The sequence below is a fragment of the Mustela nivalis genome (assembly GCF_964662115.1).
Source record: "Mustela nivalis genome assembly, chromosome: 9".
Taxonomy (NCBI): Eukaryota; Metazoa; Chordata; class Mammalia; order Carnivora; family Mustelidae; genus Mustela; species Mustela nivalis.
Window position 1 is genome coordinate 70723463 of NC_139028.1, and position 26462 is coordinate 70749924.

Genomic DNA, 26462 nt, shown 5'->3' on the forward strand with positions numbered 1-26462 from the left:
TGGCCTGGGACACACCCCCTGCCCCCAGTCTGCCTAACTGGCTCTTACCTTGTCCTTACGTGTCTCTCACCTCCTCAGAGAGGTCTTCCCCGATCCCCCAATCAAAATGAGGATTTATCCTTCATAGCGCTCATCACAATATCCAACAAAAATACATTTCCCTTTTATTAAGGCCAGCTTTCCCGGATGAGTTCCTTGGGAGCAGAAACCCTGACTGTTTTGCCACCATATTCCGTGCATCCAGGATAGGGCCCAGCTCCCAGCTGGGACTCGATAAAGATCTGCTGAATGCAAAGAACCCATTTCCTCTTGTCCTACAGGAAGAAGAAACTTAGAACAGCTATCCCATGCTACTCACTGTTTCTTTTCATAGACTTACAAACTGTAATTACATCTCCTCTCCTCATGTGCCTTGCCTGTGGGCTCGACCAAAAATTCCTGTAAAGTCTCCCTGTGGTTTGTTTCCCAGAAATTTCTTCGTAAGGTCACTCTTCGAGGGACGAGCTCCAGGGTTTTATAGCCTCTCCCATTACCCATTGCAGGCACTCCTCCTCCAGTGTCACTGCCAAACTGAGCAGGGTGCAGGAAGGGCCAGGTTCCCATAGAGGAGAAGCTTCTCTCGGGTCAGCTCCGTGCAGGGACAAAAACACTTCCTCTTACCTCTACGTTGCAGGTCACTGTGCTTACGAAAAAGACATTTTTCCTTTGAAAAAGTCATCTTATGTTTTATAATTTAACTGCATTCTTCCTCTCCCACTGCTCCTTCCTTGCTGCTCATGCTGTTACCTTTATTGGAGGACCTCCCCCCAACCAACAAGCAAAATCTTATTGCTTGTAAGGCCCAACGCAGTGATCACCTCCCCTGTGAAATATTTCTTGATCTCTTAGAAGACTCTGTCTGTCTGCTCTGCAATCGCACAGCAGTCTGAAGATGCCTTTTTCGTGGTATTTACAGCACTTTATCACCGTCACTCATACCCCTGTCCCCCCATGGTCATGAGCCCCATGAGGTCTACCAACTTTTCTATTTCATTCACAGTGGGCAATCTTTTAATGTGTGTGGGATAAATCAATCTTTGAAAAAGACTTTTTAAAAGCAAAAACAGAAGCTGTCCCCTCCATAAGATGAGGGAATCTGAGTGCACAGATTTATACTGTACCAAGAGAATATCTGTGTGTGCGTGTGTGTGTGTGTGTGTGTGTGTGTGTGTTTATATGTATGTATGATAATTAGAGTCTACATTTGGTCACTAGAAGAGTTTATAGTATCTTCTTGTCTCTTTAACAGCAACTGAAATTCTAAACCTAAAAACACAAGAGTGGAGTAAATCTGTTCAAGTCACTCCTTATTTTAGAATCAAAGGAGTTCAAGAAAAGTAAGCTGTTGCTTACTTTTTATATTGATATTACTTGTTGGATCCCAGAGTACCTAAGAGATGCAGTGGAACTTCAGCTGTTGGGAGCCAAGCTCCAGTGCCCGCCAGACTGTGGAGTCCAGCCGCCTCTCCACCGAGGACATCTAGTTCTGCCCAAGTAGCAGGGGAATCTGTTTGTGTCCTGTCCGGTTCTCCACTGGGCTCTGGTGGCCATGTGAACAGGCAGGTTTACACAACATCCCTTTAGGGCTTTGCAGCTTTCTTCTGCTACCACTGAGCAGCAATGTGGTTAAAAAGGGAAAAATTAAAAATGCAGGAATAGAGAAAGAGTCAGCTGACTCGAGCCCAGGTCCTGGTTGCCAGGGTGGTGAGACCTTGAGCTAAGTCCCCGCCCCTCTCAGGGCCTCTGCTTTTCCCTGCACATAATGAGAAGGCTGCTGGGCTGTTGGGCTGTTGGAACTAGGTGTTCTCTAAGGGTCCTTACAACTTGGATGTTCTGTTACAGTTGCTCAGTCCAACTGTTCTGTCGCAAGCAGCTACTGCCACTGCTTCCAGAAAGACTTCTTGTTTCAGGGGCTCCAGAGTCTCCTCCAGGCCTTTCAGCAGAGCCCCTAGCCTGGAACTTTGGAGTCATCTGCCTGGGATGAGACGAAGATCAGCTCCACAAAAGGCAGCCTCTCCTAGAGAAGATGGGAGATTTAGGCTTCTCACCTAAAGAAGACTGAAAAGAGAAGAAAGATACCAAACACAGGATGGGAAAATTTGGAAATGACCTGAGAAAGGCCGCAGGAGACTGAGCCTTTGCCTGGGACTTGTTCCTTAGCCATTGGTCTGAGACAAAGCTGCTTTTACAGAGCAGAAGAATTGGCAATATCTAAGTTCTTTTGAAAGATAATATGCCTACTGCCAATCACGCAGTCTCCTCATGGCCTCGACGGTACCTGTGAATCAACAAACCAACGGTCTCTGTCCACTGCTACACATACTCTGCTTCTGCCTGCACAGATGAAATAGCTATCCTATGCTCAAGTCCTGGCATTTTATGGCAGGAAATTCTCTGGGGTCCTTACTCCTGCCCAAATCCCACCCACCTCCCACCCATCTGCCACCCTCCCACCCAACATTAAGGCTCTGAACTGAAAGAGTGTGGGATTTAGCCTGTAACTATCCTGCCCTGTGACGAAGCGGCTACTGGACATCTTCGCACTGGGTTGAGCATACTCCCCTTTGGTCTGTCGGCCTCCCAGCGCTAGTTCACCTCTCCTCAGCTTACAACCCTCAACATGAAACTCAAAATTCAGATTCCCCAGGGCACAAAATACTCAGAGGCTTGATCCAGTCTCTTGGAGTACCTGTCTCAATGCTTATGTATGCACTCATTTCCTAGAATCTCTCAAATCCACAGACCACTGAATACTGTCCCTTGTTAAGTCTGAGCATTTTAACTCTGGGCCACATAAATGCAGTCTGGGGCCGGGAAAGACTAGACTGAGGAGGCAATATTCCAGGCCCCTTTTAAAAGCACCATTTTACCTTGCCAGAACAGGCTTCTCACAATTACTTGCCTAGGAACTCTGAGCTCAACCAAGATCTTAACCTGTCATGACCAAAGCTTGAGGACAGGGGAGGTAGAGCACAAAGTGGGAGTAAAGGGACTCGGGGGATAAGAAGAATGTGGACTCAAATAGCTCTTCCATGATATAACAAACAAACAAAAAAACAAAACAAAACAAAACCTTAAGCCTGAAAGGAAAAGCACCCCTCAGAATAAGATCTGGGCAAGGCTGTGGGAGATATGGGCCCAGACCGTGTCACCTCCTCCATGCTAATCCCCCTGATTTTCCCTGCCTGGAATGGATAGAGAATCCATTGCCCCATACTTAAAACAATCTACTACTCCATTGTTAGCCATGCTCACTGCCTTGTATTTTAGTGCACAAGGCTTATTCAACTTAATTCTCCTACTAGCCTATAAGCCTACAATATTCTCTCGGACAAGAACTATGTCTTAACTCTGAATTCTAGCTTAGAACTCTGTACCAAGCACAATTAATACATTTTTTAATATATGAACTAATGAAACCAACCAACAAATCAATCCAATTAATAAGGAATCAATAATGTCACCATAAAACCCAAAACATCTGGTGCTTAGCACCTGAGAAGGGTCAAGGGTTCCCAACATACATGTATGCCATAGCATGTATAGAAGATGATTGATTTTAAGTGGTACATGGACAAACATTTTTAAAATGTCAAATACTTTTATATTTATCTTAATGTGCATAAGACAAAAACATAACCAGCTATTAACCCCATTTTCACTGATCTCATTGATTAGACCAGCGTGAAAGAAGGTATAGTTGACCCACAAACAATGCTGGAGTTAGGGGTACTGGCCCCTTGTGCAGTTGAAAATCTTCAAATAACTTTTGACTTCCCAAAAACTTAACTACTAAGAACCTACTGCAGACTAGAAGCCTTCCCAATACCATAAAGTCATTAACACATATTTTGTATGTTATGTGTATTATATACCACATTCTTACAATAAAGTAAACTAGAGAAAAGAAAATGCTAACAAGAAAATCATATGAAAAGAGAATACATCCACAGTATTATAATATATTTATCCAGCGGCACCTGGGTGGCTCAGTTTAAGCGTCTGCCTTAGGCTCAGGTCATGATCCCCGGGTCATGAGATCGAGCCCCACACTGAACCCACACTGAGCCCCACGTCGGGCTCCCTGCTCAGCAAGAAGCCTGCTTTCTCTCTCCCACTCCCCCTACTTGTGTTCCTGCTCTCCCTCTCTCTATCAAACAAATAAAATCTAAAAAAAAAAAAAAAAAAAGGATTTATCCAAAAAAAATCCATGTATAAATGCACCCGCGTAGTTAAAATCCATGTTGTTCAAAGGTCACCTATGTATGTTTTTTGTTTGCTAAAATTAGTGGGCAGAAGTTTAAAGAGAAATAGGAGACCTGCACAGTCTCAAAGTATCACTCTCAAAATGTTTAATTACAAAGGCAAACAAACAAAAACTTGATGATGAGGAAACCTAGCAGACATTATCTTTTCCAAGTGATCAAAGGTAATGTTATTATTAATAAGATAATAAGAGGGGCGCCTGGGTGGCTCAGTGGGTTAAATAAGACATACTGACACCATGTAGCCCTGACATGATGTAGTGAAAAGAGCATTTCATTTCTGTGGCATTCTTCCCAAAATCCATAACCTCAATCTAATTATAAGAAAACATCAAACAAACCTGACTTGAGGGATATTCTATAAAATACCTGACTAATACTCCCTCAAAAGTCTCAGGGTCACAAAACACAAGGACAGACTGTGGAACTGCCACAGATTGGAAGAGATTAAGAAGACACAACACATAAATGTAATGTGGGAGTCTGGATTAGATCCTGGAAAAGAAAAAACTAATGAAATCCAAATTAAGTCTATAGTTGACATTACACTACTATTAACTTCTTGTTGATAACTGAACCCTAGCTCTATAAAGCTGTTTCTGCAGCTTTTCTGTAAGTTTAAAATTATTTAAAAATAAAAAGCTCTTTAAAAGTCAATTTAAAGACCAGTAAATAAAAGTATATACAGGGGCACCTGGGTGGCCCAGTCAGTTGAGCATTCAACTTGCTTTTGATCTCAGGATCGTGGGATCGAGTCCCATTTCAGACTCTGTGCTCAGCGCGGGGTCTGCTGCAGTTTCTCTCTTCCCCTCTCCCTTTGCCCCTCCCCCCCACTCAAGCACACATGCCTTCTCTCTCTTTCTCTAAAAATAAATAAATAAAATCTTTTTTAAAAAAGTATATATAATACAAATCATAAGAATGGGTAAGAATGGCTCAAGGTTGAGAAGAACTACAGCAGTCACTCTTCACACATTACATCCAAGAAAAGCTGATGCCAGAACGAGAATTGTGGCTTATAGAAGAATATTCAGTGAAACAGTAAAGTTTATACTGAGAAAAGTAATAAATCACCCCATTTTGTTAAAATATATATCACACATATAGTGCATAGAAAAATGTGTTAAAATAAAAATAACCTATACTAAATAAAATACAGATGGCATTTATTAAATAGTAAAGGGGACCTAGTTTTCAGAAAGTAACTTGGCTAGATCAGTTAAAATGCTCATATCTTTTGACCCAGTATCCTCACTTCTAGAACATTATTCTAAGAAAAAACATCCGAAGTGTGAGGGGGAGAATGCCTACTCCGGCATTATTTAAGATAATGAAAAATTAGGAACAATCTCCATATCAGTCATTACTAGAATGGTAAATTTCAACTATGTTTTGAGCAAGACCCAGAGTAACAAGTACATATGTAATATAGTAATGTAGAATGTGCATGTATGAGACGGCATGAGTGATGCTCTCTGTTATTTTCAGTTTGTACAGCCCTCACTAACTTGATTTTCCAGCCCACTAATGTTGACCTGCAGTTAGAGAAACATTGCACTGGACTAATGCACAGCCATTAAGGAGATGACTACAGTACCCGAGCTGGTGACCACGACTGTCTCTAGGGAAAGAGGAGAGAAGGTGGGAAAAAGACTTGCTTTCATGGGCCACCTTTGTGCACCTTTTGAATTTACAACACATACATGTGATACTTATTTGAAAATTAACCTTAAGTAATGACTGTGAAGACTTACACAGCATCAGGCAATGCTAATTGCACCTCACAAAGCTATAATTACACTATACAACACAAACACATATAAGTGAAAAAGGAAGACACTCCAACAAAGTGCTGGGATAGGATTTAGAACAGTCAGTCAATCAGATACCCTCCATCTTTCTGAAAAGGTTCTGACATAGAACATACCTCCACTATGGCTTCTAGAACCTTCCATTCAGAACTTGGTAAGCGGGCTAGCTTTGGCACTCCATTACCACTCAGGACTCTCTTTTCTGAGTTCTTTTGCTTTCTCTCCTCCCCCCACCAAGTCATCCATTCATATTTTTAACTACATATAAGCTCTTCTGAGAAATGTGATCACTTCCTATTAGTCTTTGAATTTCCAACTGGCTATAATACTGTGCTTTCTTTACACATAATAAGTGGTCAGTATTTATTGAATAGGCAATATCATGGGCAAAACTCCAGAACAAAGAAATATGAAAAATGGCAAGGACATGGAGAAGGAAGCACCAGCCACTAGAGATTAAGTACAAGTCATACTAAAACATAAAACTAAACTTTCATTTAATAAAGTTAATATAAGGGGCCACCTGGGTGGCTCAGTGGGTTAAAGCCTCTGCCTTCAGCTCACGTCATGATCCCAGGGTCCTGGGATCAAGCCCCACATTGGCTCTCTGCTCAGCAGGGAGCCTGCTTCCTCCTCTCTCTCTCTGCTTGCCTCTCTGCCTACTTATAATCTCTGTCTATCAAATAAATAAATAAAATCTTCAAAATAAATAAATAAAAAATAAAGTTAATATAAAATTATTACAGAGCATAAAGGAGACAATATATGTGCAACAGTGATAGATAGCAAGTGGTCTATAAACAACAGTTTGGGGTTTAATATATAATATGCATACCTATTTCCATGATATATATTTGAATATCATATAAATAAACACATACATATACACACACATTTATCAAAGAATGACAGGGACACAATTTTTCTGGATTTCAGAAAAACTTCTCTTGATCTTAAGGATAAAACAGAAATACACTGGCAGCTGGATGGTCTGGTAATTCAGGACAGCTGGGCCCAAATGGTGCTGCAAAATGGATCATCAACTAGGAAGAAGCGCTCTGGAATTCCTAGAAGTTTGGCCATCTGTTTTAGATCCTATCACGGTCACCCTTTTTATCAATGACTTGGGGAAGACATGCTTAACTAAAATGCTTACGGCAAACTAAATGGAAGGATTGTTAATATATCAGAATCAGGAAGAAAGGCCCCCACAAATTGGAACCATTGGTTAAATATAGCAATATGGCATTTAAAAAAAAAAAGATATTATTTTACTCTTAAGTTTAGGAAAAAAAAAAAAACTGCACTAACAGGATGAAGACAGTAGAAGTGAAGGAGACTCGAGAAATGGTTCAATATGAGTCAAATGATGAGGTTCAAATGATTAGGTTCACTGACTAAAATACAGAGCCCAGATCAAATGAGGTCCATGTCTTTACCCTGGTCCATACCTATTAGAACAAGTGTGTCTGGGGGGACACACACTATATTTGAAGACCCAGGGGAAAATGGATTCTTTTTTTTTTTTTTAGATTTTATTTATTTATTTATTTGACAGAGAGAAATCACAAGTAGACGGAGAGGCAGGCAGAGAGAGAGAGGGAAGCAGGCTCCCTGCTGAGCAGAGAGCCCGATGCGGGACTCGATCCCAGGACCCTGAGATCATGACCCGAGCCGAAGGCAGCGGCTTAACCACTGAGCCACCCAGGCGCCCGGAAAATGGATTCTTAATAACATCTCAGGCAAGTATACTGAAGGAAAAAAAGAAAATCAAGTTTCTATGGAACCCCTTAAGCTGAGAAATAAGCTCACATGTCTGGTTCGTGAGGCTCTTAAGTCTTCCTACAAAACACAAAGATACCACTTTTAGCCCTACGGAGTCATCTCTGGGGACTCATGGCTAGACGAGGTAAAGAAAGCTCATGGGAAGAAGGGCCAGCTGAGCCCTGCCTGATCAGCCCTCTGTCCTCACACTGGAACCTCCTATTTGGGATTCTGAGCACCCAAGCTTTAGTAAGGACACAGGGAAGCTCAGGAATCTCAACAATTCTTACTCATCATCTCCCTGAACTATGGTTGATCATAATCAGAATTACAAGGTGATATTTTTAACTATCAAAGCGAATTCTTGTGGATCTTTAGCCCTCTCTACTAAGCCTTCATCTGATAGCTGTTGGTGAGCAAGGACTCGGGTCTGACTATCCTAACGGAAACATTAGACTGCAGGAATGCAGCATTTCAGCTCCATCAGGCATTACTGGGATATATAAATACCAGCTTATCTCCCATAATGGAAAACTACGATGCTTCTTCTAGGTACCTAAGAAGAACACTAAGAGAGAAGAGCAGCAGCCCCTCAATATCCACTTCTCACCCAAGGAACGTGGAAGGAGACCCTGGTCTGCAGATGACTGTCACGCTAAATATAAGATGCCATTTTTTTAAACCATTTTCTCTCTTTTTCCCAAGGACAAGAACCTAGAAGTTTCCAGAATGATTAGCTCCTTAACAATACATGCACTAGGAGGGGGTGCCTGGGTAGCTCAGTCAGTTAAGCCTCCAACTCTTGATTTCAGCTTAGCTCATGATGTCAGGGTCCTGAGACTGAGCCCCGTGTCAGGCTCCACATTCAGTGAGGAGTCTGCTTCTCCCTCCCTCCTCTCCCTCTGGCCCTCCCCCTACTCCTGCTCTCTCTTCCTAAAATAAATAAATAAATCTAAAAACAACACATGCACTAGGTATATCCCAATTTTATGTAAAATAGAGCTAGTTGCCTTTTGTGTACAAAGAGGTGCTTTCAAACGTTCATTCATTTAGAGATCAATATAGAGGAACCTATGCACTAGGGGGGAAAATTAAGCCCCAGGCTGCAAGGAAGGGAAGATAGATGAAGACAGGAAGACAGAGGAATGTGAAGGGAGAGGAGAGAGCAATTTAAGATCCGGGAAGGACAGAAACAGGACACTTGTTTGGAAGTCTGAGAATAGCATATTTGGGGGCATTCCTGAGCATTACTCCCAAGGATGTCAAGGGACATATTTGAGTACCACTTAACCTTTTGAAAGAAGAAAGATTTCAGAAAGCCTATTATTCCTTCAGTGTCGGGGTTCCTTCCCGAGTTAACAATATGGCCCAAAGCCCATGTAACTGGTTGGCTAACACGGCTAAATGACTGGGAGGAAACAGGGCAGAGTACAAAAAACAAAGTGTTGAGGACCACTGTCCCCAGCACAGCGATGCCAGCAGAAGGCTTCTTTTCCCTAAACTGTGGGACTCCAGAGGCCCTATCTCAGAGACGCTGGCTCTCCTGAAACCTGAGCAAGCCAAGGAAGAGTCCTCAAGGTGATGGACGGCTGCAGCCACTCAGGTGAAAGCAGAGAACACCTGAGGTGCGTGGGACACACGTCTTCCAAGGAAAAGGCCTCCAGGAGCTGAGGAGAGGAAGTCTCCTTGGGGAAAATTCACCATGAAGATGAGGCCTGACTCTATGTCCTCCCAAGAGAATAACCACCGCTTATTAAATTCTTGTTCCTTTTCAGACTCAGGGTATATCCAGACACAGCCAGCTGAAGCACAGTCAGCAGCCCATCACAGAGGGCCAGAAACCCAGAAAGAGCTGCAAGAGTGTGGCAGGCAAACATGAAGGCTCTACTTGGGATCTGCAGGTTCACAAAATGCTTCTGAGGACACCAAAGGTGACCTCTACTTCTCTTTTTTCAACCATGACCTCTCCCTGCTATCTCTCCTGCTGTATGGGCAATGACAACAGACACAAGAGGGAGGAGCAGGAGCTATTATTTTTTTAAAAGACTGTATTTATGTAAAGAGAGAGAGAACAAGAGGGGAGGAAGAGCAGAGAGGGAGAAGCAGGCTCCCCACTGAGCAGGGAGCCCGATGTGTGACCTATGGGATCATGACTCAAGCCGAAGATAGATGCTTAAGGGACTGAGACATCCAGCCGCCCCAGATTAGGAGGTATTTTAACAGGAAAGAAGAATGTGAAGGATGACTGACTGTGAAGATAAGGAGGGGCCCAGATTCTGGCTCTCATCACTGGGAGCCAGTCACTGCATCAGGGATATAGACAAACCAGGATAGTCCACGGTGATTCCACTGCATCAGGATATTTCAGGATATTCCACGGCTTTGCTATAGTCATGTCTGAGTTCAACAAAGAAGGGAAGTCACTCCAACACAGGAAGTTGTTCAGACAAGAGTGGGAAGAACAGGGATGGAGGATGGGGTGATGGACAAGAAAAGTAGTGAAGAAGAAAGAATAAAAGAGGAAAGGAAGGAAAGAGAAAGAGGGGAGTGAAGGTAAATGTGTGTGTGTGTGTGTGTGTGTGTGTGTGTGTCTGTGTGTGTTTTAGGAGGAGAAGAGGCGAGGAAGTGGATTATGCAAACAGAGCCATAAATGTAACTCTGCAAATATTGAGCTCTTGGCTGCTGATTTCACTGCCCATAGTCTGAACAGCAGAGTTGTGTCCTCCTGGGTAGTTAGGTTCTGTGGTCAGCACAGAACTTGAAAAACACATGGAAGTCAAATTACTCTCGAAATTCTCTTAGAAAAGTACCACCTGGAAACCAGCCCATCTCCCAGAAAACCCAATTCAGTACTTTTCATATACATTTTTTGTGCACTCATCAGAATCTCAAAACTAGGGCACCTCGGTGGCTCAGTCAATTAAGCAGCTGCCTTCTGCTTGGGTCATGATCCCAGAGTCCTGGGATCAACCCCTCATCAGGCTCCCTGTTCAGCAGGGAGTGTGGTTGTCCCACTCCCTCTGCTCTATCAAATAAATAAATGAAACCGTTTAAAAAAAAAAAAAAAGAGAGACTCTCAGAAGTAGAAGGACCCAAGGAATCCATCTTCCTTGTCTAGTAATTCTTTAAAAAAAAAAAAAAAATCGTAGCTGTAAAATCACGCATCTGGTCTGAATGCTTCTGAGTTAGCTTCATTTTCCTCAGAAGTCAGTAATCTCCTGTCACCCAACTAGACAGGACTCTTCCCTGATCCCACACTTCTTCTCCATGAACTCTTCAAATTCCCCTACGAGATAGAAGACTGAGACTGGAGGCCCAATTCTACCACTAAATAGCCCTGTGAGGTGGAAATAGCACCTTCCCCTTTTTTGGTTCTAATCCCTATATGGAAAATGAAGCCAGACTAGGTGAACTCTAAGAGCCCATACAATTCTGAGATACTGAATGAAAAAGTGCTTTGAACAGTGCAAAGCATCTCATAAATGTAAGCTATCAGTAACAGTTCATTCTGATAGGGCAGACATTCTGACATCTGCCTTTCCCTCAATTTCATCCTTCACATCCATGTTACGTCCTACTTGTTCTACTTCTAAATATTCTCTAGGATATTCTCTATTCTTCTTGCTGATGTGCCATATTCTTCAGTAGGTTTCCTTTCTTCCGGTCTCTGTCCTCTCCAAAATTACCCTACTTTCTTCTACAAGAGTGATTTCCACAAATTCCCACCTCCATTGACTGCCTCACTTTCATATCCTATTCACCAAGGCGGAAGTTCCAGGCTTCAGCTTTCCAGCTCTGAGCGGCCACACCTACCACTCCCAAGGCAGACTATAACAGTGACCCTGACCATGCCACATTCCTTCTAGGATCTTGCTCTTCTCCACATCCAGAACACTTCCTATCTCTCCTTTGCTTACATCAAGTTAATCTAACTTTCAAAGACCAGAAGAGTCTGCCACCTCCAAGAAAGCTTTCCTATAGTTTTAATACACATCTTTCTCATTCCTGAACTATAGATATATTCAGTTTGTAACCAAACACAGTTAAGATCTTTGATATCCTCTAATTAACAGATTTTATCTCTCCTGGAGATTATAGGTTCCCTCAGGCAGCAAACAAGATTGATGTAATATTTGCATCACAATGCTGGTTGAGTTGAAAATTTCCACAAGTACTTGATGACTGCCTAAAGGCTGAAAAGCAAGACCTGGGTTTTCTCTCCTGCCCTTGACCATTGAAAGGAAAAGTTGGGGGCACAGGAGGGGAAAGGAGAAGGGTGGAATCAATACTCTTCCCAATTCCTTCCTGCTCTCACCCGCTCTGGGGTGGAAAGGCCCTCTCTACCATCACAGGTTCAAATCAACCTCTTCTCTAAGGATGAGTCTTCATGTCCCATCAGTCTGTGCGATGGCAGCAGCTGCGCACAATCCCGGACAGTAATGGGAAGGTAAAGGGAAGAGAGAGACATGGAGGGAAGAAAGGCCAAGATTAGCAATAATTTTAGAATACACATTTCAGATTTGGCCCTTGAGGTTGGTCTACTTCAAATTAAGCCCCCTCTGTTCTCAAACCCCAAAGAGGCAGGGGCATCAATGGAAACGTTCTGACACCTGCCAGGGCACAGACGCCTCTGCAGGCTGTGTCAGTGAGCACTGGCAGCTGCAAACCTGCTACTTCTCATCCTCAGGGAGCCAGGAAACTGGGAGGTGGGGCTCTGGCTGGCCAGCCCACTTTCAGACCCAGTGCCTCTGCCTCAGAACACTCTAGGCCAGGACCCCTGGTGAACAAAAACCACATAGGTATAATACAGATGTAAAGTGGGGAGGGCTGTTGTGGGACCAGCTCTACTCCCAGAGGAAGGCATTCATGGCCATCATACCTGAGGTATTCAGCAAGGCAAGCACAACTGAGCATGTCCAAACCCACTCCCTGTGACGACTGGCTTCCAGCTACTCTGGAACACATCTCTGCAAAAATTGCCAGCTTCCGTGTTCGCCACAGCCAACCATTCCCTCTCCAGATTTACTGCCTTTTCCATAGAAGTGTTTACTCCCTCCCTCCACCTCCAGCTGCCACACACACACACACACACACACACACACACACACACACACATACACACCCCTCCTTGGGTAGTACCTAGGCAAGGAGCTTCTCTCTCAGGCTCATCTTCTGCCCAGCATATTCATTCCTTTTAATTCATTCCTCTTTTGGGTCCTTTCAACTTTACAGGAGCAGACGGTGGTGCCCTCTGTTAAGATTTTGACAGGTGAAGGGGCACCTGGGTGGCTCAGTTGTTAAACGTCTGCCTTCAGCTCAGGTCATGATCCCAAGAGTCCTGGGATAGAGCCCCACATTGGGCTCCCTGCTCACTGGGAAGTACTTCTCCCTCCCCCACTCCCCCTGCTTATGTTCCCGCCCTCACTACCTCTCTGTCAAATAAATAAACAAAATCTTAAAAAAAAAAAAAAAAAAAGATTTTGACAGGTAAAGGTGGCACCTGTCTTTAAGGACAAGGAGATGCCAACATGAACCACTGGGCATCAACATGCCCTGATTGGCAAGACAGCCAGCTATATGGCAACCAGAATACAGATCCTCTCGCCTGCCTCTGAGCTCCTTCCTCACAAAAGGCATCTGCTGCACCCGTCTCCAGTGCAAGATCAAGGAAAACAGCACCAATCTCCCTCCACCCTCCCTCCCAGAGTGGCAAGGATACAGGGAAGCGAGCTGGAAACTTTTAAGACGAATCAGTACCATACCATAGCCCATGAAAAGCGAGCTCCTGTTTCCTCCGGGACAGCAAGAAACGGCAATTCCAGCTTCCAATTTCTTCCAACTCCTGGGGATCTCCAGTGACCGGCCTCCGTGGAACTGCCTTAGTACTCAGCATCACAGAGGCCTGAAGCAACGGCACCCCGCGGAGCCCTAGAGGCAGATGGCTGGCCAGAAAGGAATGTAGACAGTGGGAAGTGCCAGCTAAGAAGGAAACCAAGAGCTTACCACAGCTTCCGGGGCCCAGAAGGGGATGATCCAGGCTCTCAGAAGGGCTCTAGCAGCTCACAGACCTTGAATGTCCCCATATCTGAAAGCCCAAAAGAAAAGTACAGCCGTGGGAAGACACCCAGGTAAAACAAGTCTGGGCTGGCCCCAAATGGCTTCTAGTGAGCAGTGGCTACATTTGAATATGAGCAAGAGTCTCAGAAACAAACCCTAGGGTACCAACAGCCCCAGAAAAACTCAAGGCAGGCCTGGGGTGGGGATGTCTGAACCTCGTAGTGTAAGCTTTTGCTGATGGCTTTATCACCTGCTTTCTATCCAGAGGCTTCATTTTTCCCCACATTCTTAGGGGAGGAGGGTGGAACCAGACGGGGTACCCAACATCTGACTGGAAAGTAAAGCTGGTAAGCAGATGGGCTTCACGGGCTCCAATGGTTCCCTGCTCTATTCCCTACTCTCTCTGTCATGATTCAGAAATCATAAAACTTTTTCCATTCCTACTATGAGGTGCAGGCTTCCCAAGAAGCCCCACCGCAGTTCCCAGAAGCCCATATGCGAGGCAAGGCTAAGCAAAAAGGAAGACCTTTCTTGCAGAAGTGCTTTAACCAATTGTCACCTATTATGGCTTTGTGAGGGTCTGTCCCAGGATAAGCTAGAGGAAGGAGCAGAATTCAGAAAGGAAATTAGAAATGTCTTCTTTTTAGAAGTGTCCGTATTAAGAGTATCAAAAAGTAATCAGATAACTTTAATTTAAAAAGCTAGTTAAATCTTAAAAGGCTTTCCGTTCCAAGAAAAGGGCAATTCCTAATAAAGATACTAAAGAAGGCAGATAATGCTTTCCCATCTCATATCCAACCCTCAGTTTGGAAACCCTCATCAGCTGTTAGCATTAACACAGAATGCACAGACACAAAGAAACACACATGCATATTCCCTCCTCAGAGCTTTGTGCCCATAGCCAAGACTGCAAGACCCCTTCCAATTTCAGGTCCCAACGGGAACAGGATAGGCTAAGAATGAGACGAAGGCTTTTCCCAAGCAAAGGCTTTGGCCGCCAACAGGACAGGGGGTAGCCTGAGACTGCCCCCCCACCACGTGCGGGAAGGTGGCTGAGCACCCGGAATCTCCCCTTCCTCCACAGCACCAGGAAACCAGCTGATGTCACCTCTCTGGTAGCCACATGTCTGCCTCCCAGCCCCTGGGATTCTGCCCATGCTCACCTCAGAATTGCACAATAAGCGTCTGTAGCTGGTTAGTAGAGTTACTTACAACAGCCTGGTACCAATGAAGCAGAGGTGAAAGGTTTGCTACTTGGAAGAACCATTAGTCTCACCCTGCCCTGAGGCTACAGATTTTATTCTCAAACCTTGACCAAAATACATGCTGCTTTTTCAGGGAGATGAGACCAAAATGAGCTCAACCCACCCCTGGGCACCAGAGAAAGAAGGACAAAGAAAGAGGAAATCAGCTCTGGAGGAACTTCTCTAGAACTAAATGATACACACTGTACCCAGGCAAAAACACAGGGATAAGCTTTCCCACTCCAACAGGAAATTCTCAGTCACTTGGAACCTAATGGAGCTTGGAATTTTATTCAAAAAATTGTCTCATTTTCCTGAACTGTTCATTCCATGAGGAGATGCGGCAGTTTACACCCAGAGCACAGGGACATCTTCAGTTTTCATAAATTGGCTGCAGATTTCTCCCGCTGGAAATGTACACAGCTTCAAACTAGGAGCTTTCCATTTAAGACCTGATACAGCATCACAACAAGAATGTTTTGTTTCCCACTCAAAAGTAAGAGGGGATAATTCAATTAACTCCACCAAACAACATGTTTAAAGAATGTGGTCCTGTCATAATTAGACCATGATTTTCAAAGTAGGGGTAATTCTTCAGTCTTTAAGCTAAAGTACTTCTTGAAGTGACACAAAGTGGGGAGAAAAAGAGCTTAGGCCAAGGCAGGCACGGCAGATTCCAGCACCTCCAACTACCTCCGAGAAACTCAGATAAAAAGCAGGACCAGGACCACACCTTCCTGCTTCAGTTCTAGGCATGCCTTGGCAGCACGTCTCTCCCTCTCCATAGGACAGGAATACAGTTGGCCCTTTCCAAGGCACCAGTACCAGCAGGGGCCAAAGCGTGAAGACTATGATCGCTCCTGTATCAGTCAGTCACTTTTATGAGTTGAAGATCTTTCCCAAAGAAATAATATTAGACATGGTAGCTGGATGCCCAGATAAGCTCATTACTGAATAATATGGCCAAAATACTGTTGATATATAATAAACCTACAAAAAAAACCTATGTAAATACTAGAAGTAAAATAAAACATTATAGAAATAAAACTAAATAATTTTTACATATCCAAAATTGTGGTCCTAGAAGGAGGACAGATTAATTACAAGATAGGTATTTTTAGAGATTTCAAAGGCATTCAAAAAGGACAGGACATGTAGCACTGATTTTTCACACCACCTAATTTCATTGCCAAATGTCTGACTTTCCTTTGCAAAGGGTTCTGACATCATGCTTCTCAGCTATGATTAGGGCTAGCTTTTCCTCCACACTCAAAGAGGCAAGGGGACAGGAGGGTACTTCCTAAGATAACCAAGCAAAACAGGAGAGAAAGAGGATGGAAGAGGGTTAAAGAGGATATGAGTGGGGTTTAAAAAACACCTACCTGAGGGTGACAGTATGAGCTATGATTGATGAGAAACACAGAAGCCAGAGGGCTCATGAGGATCCAGAACTGGGGTGGCAGAGGGCACACCAGGCATCACCTGACAGCCAGCAGGTGGGCCATCTTCCTTGGACAATTTGGTTTAACACCAAATGGGATAGGGAGAAGTGCCAAATAGCCAGACATGGGCTCACAACCTTTATCAAGCCCAAAGCCAAACCATTATTTTGCCAAGATGATGTTGACATTCTCAATGAACTACAAAGCTTACAGGAAATGCTTACTGCCTGTTCCCTCAGAGTTGGATGATTTGGAGTACCTAGCTGTCTAAGGAACAGGAACTATCCCAGAGTTCTAAGTCACCCAGCTCTAACAGTCCCAGTAAAGTAGAGGTTGCCCTCATTTGCAATACAGGGTCAAGAGGGAGTCAGAGCTTACAGAATGCAAAACAAATAAGGGATGGGCACTCTGGTTTAGTCAAAAGGACTAAGAGATAAATAACTGCAGAACAGCAAAGAAGGTCCAGTTGAAAGTATATAGAGTCGATGAAGTAACTCCACACCCAGAACTATTTCACTCAGTTCTGGGTTTCAGCACCCAAGAGCCTCCCAGGGTTGGGCATAGCAATAGTGTGTCCAGAAACTTAAAACTTCTCACTAACCCCGCAGAAACAAGTATCCTCAGCACTCATTTAGGAAAGTTTCTGCTGATTATGTCTGACAAAGGATCCCAAGACAGCAAAAGACTCTGGAGGCTGTCTTCATCCAACTCATTCTGAACTGAAGAAACCAATGGAAATCTTTAACTGTAAAGAGAAAGGCAAAATCTGATAAAATCCCAGAATTATTTCAGAAGGGGACTGGTAGGGATAAGGGAGAAAAAAAATGTAGCTCTGCCTATCTGAGTATGCGTACATGGGGGCTGTGGTTTACACAGGAAGATGTTAAACCACTTTGCTTCTCCTTCAAATACCTGCCTCTCATGAACACCAAGAGGGCATCTCTCAGTTCTTTTGTCTACTTTTATTTCCTAGTTCCTGGTGATAGGATCCCCCAGATTCCCCCCTTCGTTGCTGCAATCACCTTTAGGGCACAAAAACTGGAACACAGCCATGCACAGAAGGAGTGATCAACAAATGCAGAAGTTGGACATGTTAGGAAACATTTAAGGTTTCTGGAAACTACAACTTCCAAGGACCATTCTCCACATGATGAGAAAATCAAAGCCAGGTGAGGATCTGGGCTGAGTTTCAAATAATCCTGGGGTTATAAAAGAGGTAGAAGGTAGGAAGTGGAATTCTGGAACCAAACCCACAGAAGACCAATCCTCCCACATCCCAAGGGTGACAGCAAACAGGTGTGGAACCAAAGCAAGCCCAGGGATGGACAAGGCAATGATCTCCTGAAGTCATCCTGGTCAAGAAATTTCTACCATTTGGGGCACCTGGGTGGCTCAGTGGGTTAAGCCTTTGCCTTCAGCTCAGGTCATGATCTCAGAGTCCTGGGACTGAGTCCTGCATCGGGCTCTCTGCTCAGTAGGGAGCCTGCTTCCCCCTCTCCCTCTGCCTGCCTCTCTGCCTAACTTGTGATCTCTTTCTGTGTGTCAAATAAATAAATAAAATCTTTAAAAAAAATTTTTCTACCATTTTGTTATCACAGTTTAGACTTTTTCAAAGTGATTATATACATTACTTTTATCTGCATTTGAATTTGCATTTCCTTTTGGTTCCACTAATGATACTCGTAGTAATGGTTCTCTACCTCCAGCCTCTCCACTCTCTCCTTGATCCCCAGACTTATTTGCTGGGTTCCCAGCTCATGTCCCCAGATTTCCTGTCTTTTTTATCCTAAGGTCTCTTTCGACAAAAGGAAATTGAGACATAGAAATGTGCCTTGCACAATATCACACCACAAATTAGTAGTGCAGCAGGGACTAGAATCCAATTCTCCGAACTCCTGCACTCTTGCCACTGACCACAATACCTCCGCTTCAGGAGAACATCTGCCCAAGAGCACCAAGACCAAGAATCAAAACAGTTTATCTGCATGTCTTCTTAAGCAAAACAACACAGCCAGAATGTTTGGCAGAGATTAACTAAATATTTCCTTTGTGATCTATGCTGGAGGGGAAGACTGTGGGAGTGAGGTAGGCGCAGCACGCAGGAAAACTGAAGGAAAGACCACTGCTAGACAAGCAGATGGGTGGCACAAAAGGAAAACCCAGGCTTAAACTGAAGATAAGCTAGGGGCAGGGAATCAGATTTAAAAAAAAAAAAAAAAAGTTGAGATTTAAAAATAGGATCCTAGATCTAAATATGAATGTAAATAGGCTGTCATCTAACAACTGACCAAACAGAAGTCAGAAGAAAATACATGACAGTACCAAGCAGTGTAGACAGGAATCTATGGGTATGAGATAGGAACCAGAAGCTCAAGGAGAGGAAGACAGGCTAGAGGCAAAGAACCACTAGCACAAAGCATCATCAGTGGAACTGGAAGGGAACTCAAGGGACCCAAACAAGGTTCTTCTAGAAGGAGAACAAGACCCAAGATCAATCTGAAGGAAGACTTGGGATAACAGAAGTCACTGTACAGAATAAGGTCTACTGATTTAAAAAAAAATAATAATCCTACCTGAATAACCCAAGAGAGAAAGCCTCCCCAAATCTGAAAGCTATGAACAGAGTGCAAAAGTTATTACCACCAAGTAAAATTTACTAGAGCTTTCCAAGGACATTTTAAGAAAGAAAACGCTTCGATGGTCAAATAAGATCCCTCAATTACATCAGAAGCTCTGAAATCAGGATGGTTCAAATGAACAAGAAGAAAAGGGAAGTTAGCACAAAGAAACACAGAGTTCTAAAGCAGGCTTCTACTACCGCCCGTCTTGTACCTACTGTGAGCCATGGTCCAGCACACAATGGAGTCCGCCTCAGTGGGGGTATAGCTGTGTCTGTGCTCTGGCTGGACAGGCTGACATTGAGAGCAAGGTTGAGGTAGCCTCACTGGCAGTCTGCCACTGGTGGTCATGCTCCCCATAGGGCCCACCTCTCCTCTCACATGCCACAACACATACTGGAGGAAAGGGAAAAAGTGAACCTGGAGCTCTTAGCCTCAAAGAGTTTACACTTGATTGGAGCAGCCAAGACATTCCAAAAAACTAGGAAATCCTGCATCCATACAACAAGAACCAAGAAGCAGTCCAGCCACAGGGCTTGGAAGACAACCCTTTCTTAGGGGAGAGTACTGACGCCTAAGGCAGTGACAGGCAAACAAAAAAAGATCTGATTAAGTGAAAGAACACAGCAAAAGAGAATTTGAGAAGACAGATTAATTGCTTCCTGATTGTGAACTGATCCATTCACTAGGCCAAAGCTAGGATACAAGGAGTTAAGCCAAGGACAGTATTTTAATAATGAGGGTGGAGAATGGGGTGGGGGTGGGGAGAGAGCTCTTCTCCAGGTGGAAAAATTGAGAAAGCAGACAAAAGGAAGGAGTGACCTCCATGGAAGCAGGGAAATCCCCCATCCAAGGCCTCATTTGTTATCAAGGCAGAAAGGACCAAACTAATGTCAACAGGCCGGGGAAGCTAATGTGCCCTTCTCCAGAGAGGCCAAGGCACACACTTCCCCCAGCATGGCCCTGGAAATGCAGAAGGTAAGTGTTCCCTTGAACAAGAGAGGCAGGCTAGGACTGCTGGGGAATTCCCAAACTGCATTTAGGTTTTTATTCCATTCCCAGGCCCTCAGCATTCACCAAAACTCCAGGGCATGGAGACTGTGCAGAAGGTAAAGCTAAGACTACACTGCCTGGAGGAAAATGCAGTTTGCCCCTGAGCCCCTCAATAGAGACTCAGAAGAAAACAACCAGGCAGAGCAGCAGGACCACCCCAAATCCGAGCACCTAGGCCACAGTCCTGTAGGCTTCCCACACCCCTCCTTAGCACCAATGCAATAAACAGCTGCCCTGGAGAAAACAATGGGCCTTTGTCTATGCCTCTGCCTTTAGATTATCTTGGAGAACCAAACAGGATAATTCCTTTAGAGGAGTGGTTCCCTTAAATATGGTCCAGGCCATGATAAGTTTTTTACCATCTATAGCATCCCTCTCAAATAAATTCCTACCTGTTCCATACTGGGGAGTCAGGGGCCCATGCAGCCCTCAGCCCCACTCTACACGGGAATCAGAGGTAGAAAGGTCCTTGCAGCCAGCACTCTCCGTGTGGCCTCCCCCAGTCAGACCCCAGAGCTAATACTATGCTTCCTTCTTAGCCTGGCCACAGAACTGAAACCTAAGAACTGCGCTTACTCCTTCTCTCCACTCACCAGAATACTCCACACTGAGTGAATTACAGGACTACTAATACTGTTTTCATCAATATACCTGTTGAAATGGACTACCAACCATAACTGTGATTAAAAAACAAAAAACAAAAAACAAAAAAAACTATGAAACAACTGGACAGTCAAGCTTCATCTAATGCTATATATCAAATAAAACTTCCAAAACTCACAAACACATCAATAAATTTTATTGTAAACTTTTCTTAATTTAAAGTATTTTAATCTAGCCTAATTTTGTACAGGATGAATATAAGGTCCTTTCTTGGGCAGGATTGCCCTTTTATTCTATTTTATTTGCTTGTTTTTAATCCATTTATTATTCTGGTTTTTAAATGCCTTTCCTTATAGCATATGAAGATAATAGGTTTGGGGTTTTTTGTTTATTTCTAGCCTCTTACCCTGAGAAAAAATTTTAAATCTGGGAACCCCCCTGTTGGTCTCAAAAAACAAACAAACAAACAAAAACTGTGTTTTGTGAATCTCATATCCCTAGAGTCTTCTCACATTTTCCTTCACAGGGCTTACTGGCAGCAAATGAATTCAGGAGCCACTTCCTCCAAGCCACCACGAAGGACTAGATGCCACCACACAAAATCCCTTTCTATGAAGCAGACAATCTGAAGAACTCCTAGTGTTTCCCCTCAATTCCTCTCTCCTAGACAGCATTATTCCTCTCCCCAAATGTCTCCAACTCAGAGTTTTTCTGAACAGTTAGCTGGATACCATGAGTTCCCTAATTCAATCCAGAATATTGTTCCTTTTCCAGGATTTCAGCACAAGAAAGCATGACAGTATAGTGGAAAGGGTTTTGAAATCAAATGAACCTCGGTTCAAAATCTGGATCTTGGGCAAGTTAATTGATTTCTCCAAGTCCTAACTTTCTTCTCTTTGAGACAATTAGTGAGATTTATGAAAGCGTTAAGTAGTGAATGGCACAGAATAGGTCTCCCGAACTGACTCAGTACTTCTTTGACTCCATTCTCTCCTATTGCCGCCCCACCCACATCCCCAAGAGCAAGGCCTTGCTGGTTATACTCCCATGATTTTCCTCAACTCTTTTCCAGGCTCTCCTAGAAAAGGCCCAGGGCATCTACTAAATGGTATAAATCTTCCATGTCTCCTTCTTAAGAGCCTGGAAGAATGAATTATTAGCTGGCTTGAGGCCAAGGTTCTCTAAGGTTCTCTAAGGGCAAGGCTTTCAGTGTCATCCTGGAAAATATTAAAACGTGGAAAAACTACCCATCTCACCACCTCGTGTTTCTGTGTGGTATCAAATCAACCCTTTGATGATTTCTTTTCAGAATTCATTCAATCTGCTCTACCCAAACACTGAATCATGGCTCCACCACTTTGTGGAACAAATATTTTTTTTTTTTCCTCAGAACTATATACAGTCTTATTTTACAGCACTCCTATTTGGATCCCTATAATGAGGAGATTCTCTATTAACAAAAGCAAAAGAATTCCCAGATGGGCCAGAAGAATGACCTTATGTGCTACCTTTTCTGGAACCAGAGAAATTTTATACAGTAGAATTCTTTATAATAAGGCTGATTTAGTTAAATTTGATTTAATTTATGGAAGTTTGTAAAAGTTTTTCACATAAATTCACAAATCAGAGGGGAAATCTTTTATTGGCCCAAGGATCTCAAATTTGGGTCCAAAAACATAGTCACCCTTTTTAATGACAAATTTAATTGAGGAACGCCTCAATCAAACATGTGGCCAGTATGTGGAAAGAAGCCTTGGCCTCTAGCACTATTCTTAGCCTGACCATCACTATTGAGATACAAAACCTGTAAGAGGAATAAACCCTGGCTGGGCCTCTCTTTTCTTCCCTCCCAGAATATAAACAAGAATCTCTACAGTTTTAAGAATGTCCGGAAGACAACCAGTATGAGAAACAATCACTAGGAAAAAGCAAAATTAATGGATCACTCTTGTTCCCACTACCACCTGCCTGCACCCCCACTCCTGGCCCCATCGTCTCTGCTTTCCAGGTCCTCAGAGTGCACTGTTAGGCTGGCTGTAAATCACCATCCTGCTCGTGCCATTCCTGCCATCCCCCCCAAGCTCTCCATGTTCTTTTACACCTCTACATCTTTTGCATACACTGTTCCCCCTTCCTTTCCACCTTTACTTTGCTAGCCAACTCCCATAGTCCCCCAAGCTTCAGCTCCAACAGCACCTTGTCTGGTTGCTTTCTCTAATCCTAGCGCATCCTTTACATCTTTTCCTTATTTTTCTTCCTTTTCCTCTTGTTAATAATCACTTATATCACACTGTATTATAAATGTTTGTCATATTACCCTAAATGAATTTTACAAAACAAGTATTCTTCCTAGATGTTTAAATTAAAAACTATACTTTTGCATCATAAATAGTAGAGATATGCTTTCTAGCATATTACAGAAATTGATATTTTATAAATACTGACTTTTTTAAAGTTTTTTTTTTTATTTGAGAGAGAACATGAGCAGGGGAAGGAGCAGAGGGAGAGGGAGAAGCAGACTCCCCACTGAACAGGAAGCCTGGTGAGCTCTGGGGCTCCATCCCAGGACCCTGCGATCATGAACTGAGCCAAAGGCAGATGATTAACCAACTAAGCCACCCAGGCGCTACAAATATTGACATTTTTAAGATAAAACTAATATACTATTCTTTAAAAAAAAAAAAAAAGATCTTATTTATTTATTTGACAGAAAGAGCACAAGCAGGGGGAGCGGCAGGCAGAGGGTAAGGGAGGAGCAGGTTCCCCGCTGAGCAGAGAACTGGACATGGGGCTTAATCCTAGGACCATGGGATCATGACCTGAGCTACAGGCAGATGCTTAACTGAATGAGCCGCCCAGATATCTCATACATGTATTTTCAAATCTGTAATTATAAACTCTAAATGTTCAAAAAAATTTTCTTTTGGATTGAGCTTTCCTTACCTTTACTACTATTATGTAACTGATCAAAACAAACATAGTACAAATTTTTATTAAATACAAACAGTAAAACTTTATTATAAATGCATTAATTTTTCCATTTTTAGTCTATTAGTTGCAAGGGCCAAGAAACATTTTCACATAAATAACTAGATAGGAATGAAAGAAATTTTGTTATACCAATATCAATCCTTGCACTCCTTCTGAGTTATATGCCAAAATGACACAGTTATCTATAATTAAAAACTATTTCTGCTGCTCCTCCTGCTTGTGCTCTCTCTCTCTCTCTCTCTTCTCTCTCTCGCAAATAAATAAAATCTTAAAAAATATATATTTCTACTTGTTCCTTTGCTTGCTATCCGGGGAGTTTTCACACAGAAATGGCAAGAGTCAGCATGAATAATAGCAATGGCCAAGTGGGAGCAGAGTGACTGAGAAAGAAGACAGCATGAGTACCCCTGCCTTCACTGGCCTGGAGGCAGTGGCAGTAGGCAAGCTCTCCAGAAGCATGCCCAAGCCGTGAGCCTCTCAGGCACAAGCCAAGCCATGTCTTGGTAGAGAGCTTTCTCCCGTCATCATAGGGCTCTTCCTTCAAGTTCATATTAACAAAGATGAACTGGGAATTTGGAATGTCATTTCTCCTTTACAAAATCATTTTCCAAAATGGGGGATTTGTAATTAATTAGGTGATCATTAATTAAATTTACCATCATAAAATTTTTAAAAATGCCTCAATTCCTTAACCCTTTATAATGTGGCTGAAATGGTATCTTGATATATTGAAAAGGACTTCTCACCAATCTCAGTAAATACAGAGCAAACAAAATAGTCTGAAACTATGAAAGGGGAATCAACAAGTGAACTTAGAAAAATGAATAAACAGGAAAAAAATATAAGCAAAGAAAAAAAAAAAAACCTTAGGGTAGGAAAGAAAAACAAAGCTAATCCCTGTAATGGAATGCCTTCTCCACAGTAAAAACTTGATCAATCAATCAAATTTACAAAGCAGTTGGCACTGATTCTCAAGGAGATGAAAGAGACCATCATAATGACTACACAAGTCCAAGATGTAAAAACAGAAGATCCATCCCAAAGCAATGAATAGATATGAATGTAATAAAAACACAAGTGATGCTACCAAAAGCTAATCAAGAATAAGATAAAATAGGCAGAAATGAATGAAAGCAAAAGAGAGATTCAAGAATGTACAAGTCGAAAATCATTAAGAAGGAATGCAGCTCAGAGAACAGCCTGCAAATAAGAGCAATCTTTGAACAAATGGCCTCAGCTCTCTAATTAAAAGTTTAATGAAAGAAGCAAACTGTCCAGAAAAGATTTTGGCCCAAATTCAAAAGATTTATAAGGATCCTAAACAAAATCAACAACCACAGATTAACACTATGACAGTTTCATACTTTTGAAATATAAAGAAAAAACTCTGCATATAGGAAAAAACCGAATCTGAATTTCTTCCAGTTTTACAGAGGATAAATTAAGGCCAAGAGATGCATATGAAAGTCTCAGAGAAAGTATTTTTTTTAATCTGAAATTATTTAACAAAGTGAGACTTCTTGAGAATATGAAAAAGAAATATCTGTTAGGGCTTTGATCTTAAGAAATTTATCCATCGCATAAACTCAGTCCAAAATATGGCTGAAGGAACAACTTTAAATGAAACAAGTGTTTAAGTTTTAAAAATACCAAGTAGGGGCACCTGGGTGGCTCAGCTGGGTAAGCATTTGCCTTGGGGTCAGGTCATGATCCCAGGATCCTGGAATCAAGGCTCACTTTGGGGGCTTTTTGGGACCTGCTCAGCAGAGATTCTGCTTCTCTCTCCCTCTGCCCCTTCCCCTGCTTGTATTCTCTCTCGCTATCTCTGTCAAAAAAATAAATAAAATCTTTTTTTTAAAGTGCAATATTAGGGGCGCCTGGGTGGCTCCGTGGGTTAAGCCTCTGCCTTCAGCCCAGGTCATGATCTCAGGGTCCTGGGATTGAGCCCCACATTGGGCTCTCTGCTTAGCAGGGAGCCTGCTTCCCCCTCTCTCTGCCTGCCTCTCTGCCTGCTTGTGATCTCTCTCTCTCAGTCAAATAAATTAATTTAAATAAATAAAATTTTTTAAGTGCAATATTAAAATAATAATAAAATAAAATAAAATAAATAGGTAAATCTAAACAAAAAGAGTTTTTCAAATTAGCATATTTATTGGGCATCTACCAAGTATCAGGCACTGTCTAGGTATTAGACACAAAGATAAAATAGCCTCAAGAAAGAAACACATTAAACCAAGAGTTTTTAACCTAAGGTTAACCCTGGCAAATACCCATGACAAAGTCATAGGTCATGCTATTACTACTGTGCTTTACTGCCTATATTCATAATTGAAAGAAATATTAAATTTCAGTCTAGTATCAATGAAAATGATGATGTAATTTTTTCCTAACCAAGCTGCAGACCCTCTGAATTCTATCCATGAACCTCCAAGAGTTACATCATTCTGCAAATATTCATTAAATATCCACAAGGCAACAATCGCTGCTAGGCACTGGGGAGGCTAAGGGGAAGAGAACACCATCTTTCAGCTACACAAGTTAAAACAGTGTGGCATTATCACCAGAACAGACAGCT

The 26462-nt window shown here is 42.8% G+C and overlaps 2 protein-coding genes across 12 annotated transcripts in view; both read right to left on the reverse strand.

Annotated features, from left to right (window-relative positions):
- The window catches only part of DENND2B (DENN domain containing 2B), a 173187-nt gene that overhangs the window by 106495 nt on the left and 40230 nt on the right, over positions 1-26462 (reverse strand). For 3 of the 10 annotated variants that reach the window (XM_082683047.1, XM_082683044.1, XM_082683035.1), the window contains one exon: positions 13883-13964. The exons of 6 other annotated variants lie outside the window; for them this stretch is intronic. The gene's annotated coding sequence lies outside the window, so the exon portion shown is untranslated. Of the gene's footprint in view, positions 1-13641; positions 13797-13882; positions 13965-26462 lie in introns of those variants that run through there. One more of the 10 variants, XM_082683034.1, reaches the window with a different exon arrangement.
- Positions 1-26462, reverse strand: part of LOC309840722 (uncharacterized protein C11orf16) — a 94067-nt gene that overhangs the window by 10788 nt on the left and 56817 nt on the right. The gene's annotated exons all lie outside the window — the stretch shown is intronic.